Source organism: Acyrthosiphon pisum, chromosome X, assembly GCF_005508785.2.
Source record: "Acyrthosiphon pisum isolate AL4f chromosome X, pea_aphid_22Mar2018_4r6ur, whole genome shotgun sequence".
Taxonomy (NCBI): Eukaryota; Metazoa; Arthropoda; class Insecta; order Hemiptera; family Aphididae; genus Acyrthosiphon; species Acyrthosiphon pisum.
In genome coordinates, this window is record NC_042493.1 from 131,251,575 (window position 1) to 131,258,801 (window position 7,227).

The following is a 7,227-nucleotide window of genomic DNA, read 5'->3' on the forward strand; positions in this document are numbered from 1 at the left end:
TGAACAATCGAGTTACCAAATTTTAAGATAATGGTGGTGACTAAAATATTCAATTTATTTTATAAAAACTAAAATTAAAACTACTAACCTTAGCTGTTGAAGAACTTCTGTTATCATTCCGATTTTTTTTGTCTTTTTTCATCAGTTAGTAAAATATACTATTCTTTGTGAAAATGTTTGTTATGGCTCTCTAAATTGCCTGAATGATTTCCTGTGCGAATAGGATTTGTAAAATTCAAAATTTGGCACGTACTTTAATTGCTGTGAATATCGTATTTAAAAAACATTCGTTGTACGGGATTTGATTTAACTTTCGGCATAATAAATCGATTATATTATTACATTGTATTATTGTTAATAATGTTTGAGTCAATACCACCTTCGATCGTACAGCGTGGATGAGTTCATGATACAAATAAGTAATACCTAGCTTAAAATTTAAAACTAATCTAAATATTTTATAATTTATTTATAAATAATATTTTTTAGAGTTTTGGTTACAATATACCTAAACTAAATTTGAGAAACATTTTTTTTAAAAGTTAAATCCTTGGTTAAAAAAAATTAGCATTTTTACCAAGTACAAAATAATTTGAAAATATTATTATGATTTTGATGAATTGATGTCAAAATTAAATTTTAAACGAGCCGTGCTTAAATTTTGTTTTATTAAAGCTTCGCACTGGTCCATGAAAGTATGGAACCGTTTTCACTTTTCATATATACCTACTTATTACTTAGAACTTTGTAACTGGCGATAGAAAACAGCAAACGTAAAAAATAAATATTATTTTCCAGATATTATGTGGAATGGGGATAAGTAAATGAAAATGTGATGCCTCAGTTACGTAATATTAATGATAAAGACAAAAATACATGAGGTCGGATTTAAATTTAAAAGAAATAGTCGTTAAATCTGTATGTAAACAACTAACATTTTGTAACGACTTATTAGGTATATAATCATAATATGATATTTTAGTTACATTAATATCATATAATATTTATATTCTTATTATTAGTTTATTAATTTAGGCATTAAAAGTTAGATGTTACTTTAATCATTATTTTTAGTACATCGCATTTATTATTTTTTTTAAGCCTAGTAAAAATTATAATAAAAAATTAAGTTTCCTTTCTTTGGGTGGCCAGTTCATCCATAACTTAAATATTAATTATTTCTATTGTTATTTTTTAAACTAATTAAGTGTAAATTACAAATCATACAAATCGCGGATGAGCCACACTAATTTTTTTTTTAGTTCGCGATTCGATCGTGAAAAACGCGCGACAAGCTCGAAAATTATGTGACACTTTGATTCGTATAAAAATTTTACAAAAAATACAACTTGAGTAATTATTTTTACATTTAAGATAATGTTCTAAAAATAATAGTTTAATAGCCCATGGACATGGTAATATCCTTATAACTAATAATGACCATTGACCGATAAGTAGAATATTGTTCGTTTCGAATATCGATAAGTATACACTATACCTACAAGTGGCAGCGATTACCACAGACCCACAATTAAAAATAGAATACCTCATTATCTTCAATTGTGCTTATTGCCTTTTGATATAGCTTCACACAGTCATACCGCAAAATAAATTAAATTAGATTAATTCTGTGGTCACTGGTAACACTATAAAGTTAACCTTAAACTGTTTCATTATTGTTTTCTAAATTCTAATATAATATAATAAGTATTCAGATATTCAATATTGTATAAGATTCACCATCGCATATTCGCATTCCGTATGACTTTGAATTTGAAAATATATATAATAAATAATATGTAGAAATGCGTTTTTTATAATACTGTAATTTTTAAAGTATTTCATTTATAAATAATCCTATTTAAAATATGCTTTAATTACCGGTATTAAGCATGCAAATTGGATACTTGGTTACTAGAATACTATTACAACATTTTTGGTAAGTTTCCTTGATATTGAGCAGTTAAAAATCAAAAAACAATTATTAAGATTATAACCTTATACTTTATAATCTGTTTTTCTTTTAGTCGAATCTGTTATGCTGGATAAAATACAATTTTTATTTAAATATTGTAACTATACATATGGATCACTTAAATTGTCTGTTACTTGCTGAGAAAATGTGTCATTTACACATTTGTACAGTAAGCAACAACATTTCATAAATAGTGATAGTTTTCTGGTTATTTACAAACAAACACAGTTATAGACAAAAATACCAGTGAAGCAAGTATGAGTGTTTTATTATACAATTTTCATTGAAAAACAACATTATCAAGCTACATAATAATACAATACAATACAAACACCCAAGACGACAGACATCTTGGACACCGTCTATAAGAGTATAATATTTTAATATTTCCTATTCAAATTCTGGAGATTCTAAAATCATCTATATTTCAATACAAATATAACCCAGATTTCAATTAGCTAGCTTCAACATTTTCAAGATGTGCATGAAAAATAAAAATACTTTATTTTCATAATATATTAATGTTGGATTGACAATAGAATAAAATAAGTATGTATGAATAATTTTTATTATAAACCTAAATAGTTTAATTTTCAATACTTTTATTTAATTTTTTATATTTAGCTAGTAAAGTTAACTAATCAAAATACAATTCTCACACACAAAACCTTTTCGGTTTTGGCTTTAACCGAATTTTGTTGTAATTAGCATTATGGAAATATGGCCGAATTCTACTTAAGATATCAATTATCAATATGTTTAATTATCTTTGATAAGTTAATATTAAATTAAAGTCCATTGTTTGGTTATTTTCTACAATCGTATATGGTCTATTCACACAAGTTAGAAAAATTCCACAGTTTAAACATTAATCAAATTAGTATGATTAGAATTGAGCAGTGTAAATTAATAACAAACAAAATAAGTTAGTATTTTTTATATTTACTAATTTTTGTTCAATCACATAAAAACAAATTATATATTTAAATGAATATGTGTCTTTAAATATGTCTTAAAATACAATATAATATCAAATAATGAAATTTACTATAAACTTTAATTTTATTCATTATCATAAATATTCTGCTATACAATTTTTATACTGCGGATTTTTTTAAATAATTCATTCATCTGTACTTAAAATATTGTTTATGTAATAAGTTCAAACTATTATAATATTTTATCTTCTTAAATTCTAAATTTATAACTAATATTACTTATATTTTTTATGCTTATAAGAATATAAAATGTATTCATTATACCTACGTATAACTGTATAAGGCAATATAAGTGTGCGCCGAGAGAGCTAACGAAGCACACAGCCGAAGGACCACTGGAAATATATTCAAGACCAAATATTTGAAATTTTGATTGACGCCATAGAATTTCAAACTGCACACCAACTACTTTCGCCTTTTACCAAAAACTGGTAGGCAACTTAATGCACACGACAACACCTCACTTCGGAGTAGAAAAGCAGGGATCGAAACCGGTTTAACCGGTTTTCTAAAACACCGGTTAAAACCGCGGTTTTCTAATTTCTAAACACTGGAACTGGAACCAAAAGCTTTAAAACACCGGTATTCATAAAGTTAATTATACTATTTGTATTTCTAGTATTTTTATACGAAGAAATTATAATGTTCGGATTTATTGATAAAAATTCCGCGGTGCTATTACTGAGTATTACGTAATATTAATACATATATTATTATTTATTACTAAACTTATGATTCAAAATTCCAAATACAAATAATATAGTGTGATGTACTGATGTTATTGTAATATACAATTAAATATTAATGTAATTGAATAATGATCTCAACCATAACAACATAATGTCGAATGCAAAAGTAGGCACGAGGCACCTAAACTAGGTACGAAATATTCAAGTTAATAATACGAAATTAATTCTGCTGAATGTAAATTTGTTATATCGTATATTGTACACTAATTATACAAAGTAACCATATTTCAGAGCTTTAGACTCGGCCCTTATAATAGTTAATAGATAATAAAAATCGAATCTACAGTAATTAGACGGGAAAATAAAATGGAAATTTTTAAAAACCGTTCCAAAAACCAAAACCGAAAATTTTCAAAAACCGTTCTTTAAACCGATAAAATATTTGAAAAACCTTTTTTAAAACCGAAACCAAAACCAAAAAATTTTAAAAACCGATCTTAAAACCTAAACCAAAACCAGAAAATTTAGAAAACCGTTCTCAAGAACTAAAACCGTAACCGTTAAAATTTGAAACGGGTTCGATCCCTGTACGAAAGGGAGATGAAGTTTGGAAAATAGGATGCTACAAGTTAGTTATAGGGGGGGGGGTCTCTGTGGTCGAATCGATTTGGTGCAATGACCACAGAGCGCACATGATTTGGCTAAACCTTAATATTAATTTAAAAACTACTGAAGGAGGCACTGACATCGAACTGGACAGCCGACTCGAAATACACGACACCTGTTTCACTCGTAAACTGACGACCTGGGCGGCCTCTCACACACCGTGGCGAGTGCTGACTGACTTACGCGGGAGTGTGTGGCAGTTGACAACGTTGGTGTGTACAGTGTACGTATACATCGCCGGAAGAATTCACCCACAGAATTATAATAATTTAAAATAGTAACTCACGGTGTAAAATTGTTAAAGATGACTTTTATTTCAATAATTAACAGACATATGATGATGCCGTTGCATTAACGGCGTCCGGTGTCGTCGCAGGCACAACACGGAAAAATAAAGGTTGATCGCAATGACCACACAGTATGATTGTACAAATTAATAAATAATAATAATACAAAAAAATAATATTGGTTGGTGTGTACCAAAAGGATACTAACACCCGAAAAAAGATGCTGAACAACAAAAACAAACGCTACACTAGTGAAATATTAAATTTTTGCAAAACGACAACAATAATAATTACCTATTATTAACAACAAGGGCGTTGGCCGCAACAGTTGATAATATGAAAAACACTAGAAATACAAAGATAATTAAATAGGTACAAATACAATAAATATGAGGAATCCAATATTTACAATAATAATAATTACACAAGGAATCATGGTAGGAAGAGGAGAGGAGTGGAACGGACCGATAAGAACAGTCGTTCCATCATGCTCATTAGCATATCATATTAGATAATTTTCAGCGCCAACAATAAGTCTTTATTATCATATAATGGTCAGTCTTAAAAATGTTTACAACTAGTAATTACTTTACAACAAAATTATTTATTATTTATAATTATTTTTACTGAACTTGTGGCGCTTGACCTAACCTAATGGGTGTCTGAAAGTAAATAATTTTATTAGAAACTTATTATTGATGTGACACAATTTATAAATATTAAGTAATGTAAAATATAATTTTTGTCACGCCTGCACCGAAAGTTTGGTTTTCGACCACGGTTGAAGCGTTCGAAAGCAACCTTTTTCCGTCCAGCGGGCGGAAAAGAGGAAATCCCCAAAAGTGCCAGCCGCCGGGCGCGTATCGCCTGCACAACCAGAAACTAAAATGTATACCTACCACGGTCCTTGCAAAACATAAACTTTTGGTTACATCTTAAATTTATAGTATAACCTCCTTGCATGACGCATAAACATTTAAACATATTTTGTAGAATAGTCTATAATTGTTGCATAGATCCCTGCATAACCTTTTCCATGAACGCAGGGGCGTGACAAAAAATAGTATGTGTGGCTCGCGTGCACGGAAAAAAATATTAACCAAATAAATTTGGGTGATGAAAATGTAGTTGGTATAGTTATATTTTAGTATGGTTTGATACAACTATATACTGACATTGACTATAAATTTATAGTTATACATTTAGTAGTTGTACCAATAAAATATAGTTAGCGTGATTAAATTATATTTGGTACAACAAACTGAAATGGTTAAACATGCTAAAAATTATAGTTAATAATATCTAGTACTATTTACTAATAATACTAGTTGAACTAACTAAAGCTGGTACCTGCATATGTCGAGAGCTAAACGATAATCTATTTACACTATATTATTCAGTTGAAGTAATTATAAAAATTAAGTTCCTTGTTAATATTATTGTTATCATACTATCTTTAGATGCATAACAACATCCCAAAATTTCGCGCGCGTCCTTTTGTCCATACATCGGTGCTAGTGTGTGACCGTTCGTCAGTTGTGCGTATATGCGGTACATAATTCAAATTATTATCCATAAGACCATAATATTTTATTATTTTCATTCACTCATCACTGCATTAATTTACAGTTTCAAGTGTTTCAACTGCACTTTTGTATGTTACATGTACTAATGTGTTTACACAAACAATAGTTTTGTAAATTGTGAATTTGTGATATTCTAAGACCGTGATTGTGACTTCTTTAGTACTTAACTATTTTTTTATATTGTGCTTCAGACGCTTCAGTACTTGAATACAGTACAGTAACGCACTTAATTATCTGATTGAATGGGGTTTTGAAGAATTGATTGATAAGTTTAAAGGTAATTATTATATTTTATTATTTATTTCATTGTTTGTAAAATGCTTAAATTACTAACAACATTGGAAAAAGCTTATATTATTATGATAGCAGGCAATTATATATAGTTTTTGAATGTAGGTAGATACTTAAAATATTTTATAATTACAAGTTTTAACAAAGTACACAATTAAGGTTGTTAAGTTATAGCTTATATACATGGGTAGATTTGTCTGGCTAAAAAATAAATGTTTTAATTGTAACAACCTAATAATTTTAGTGTTTTTAAATGTAATTAGATGGGGAAATCGGTAAAGATGATTTTATGTCATTAACGGAACTAATGGTTACAGAACTAATACCAAAGATGGGTAAACGATCATCATTTTATAGAAAATTTATTAAGTTTAAAAAAATTCAAGTGAGTAAACTACATCTACATTATTATGCCTATAATATCATGCTAATATAATATTCAATATTTACAATAACTTGTAGGTATTTGTACGACTTGCACTATTTGACCCTTAATACCCTTAGTACCTATATTACATTAAATAGAAGGTGTTTTTAATACCTAGTTGATTACCTATTTTAATACATTTTTTTAAATTTAAGATAAATAATCTACTAAGTACTCGTATCTCATATTAAACGGATCACCTCATAATACTTAATTCTTATTATAACCAATAGGAATCTATTGAAAATACTGAAGCATCAATGCCTGCAGCTATTGCATATCACCTTTAGTGCTGGATGATCAAATGA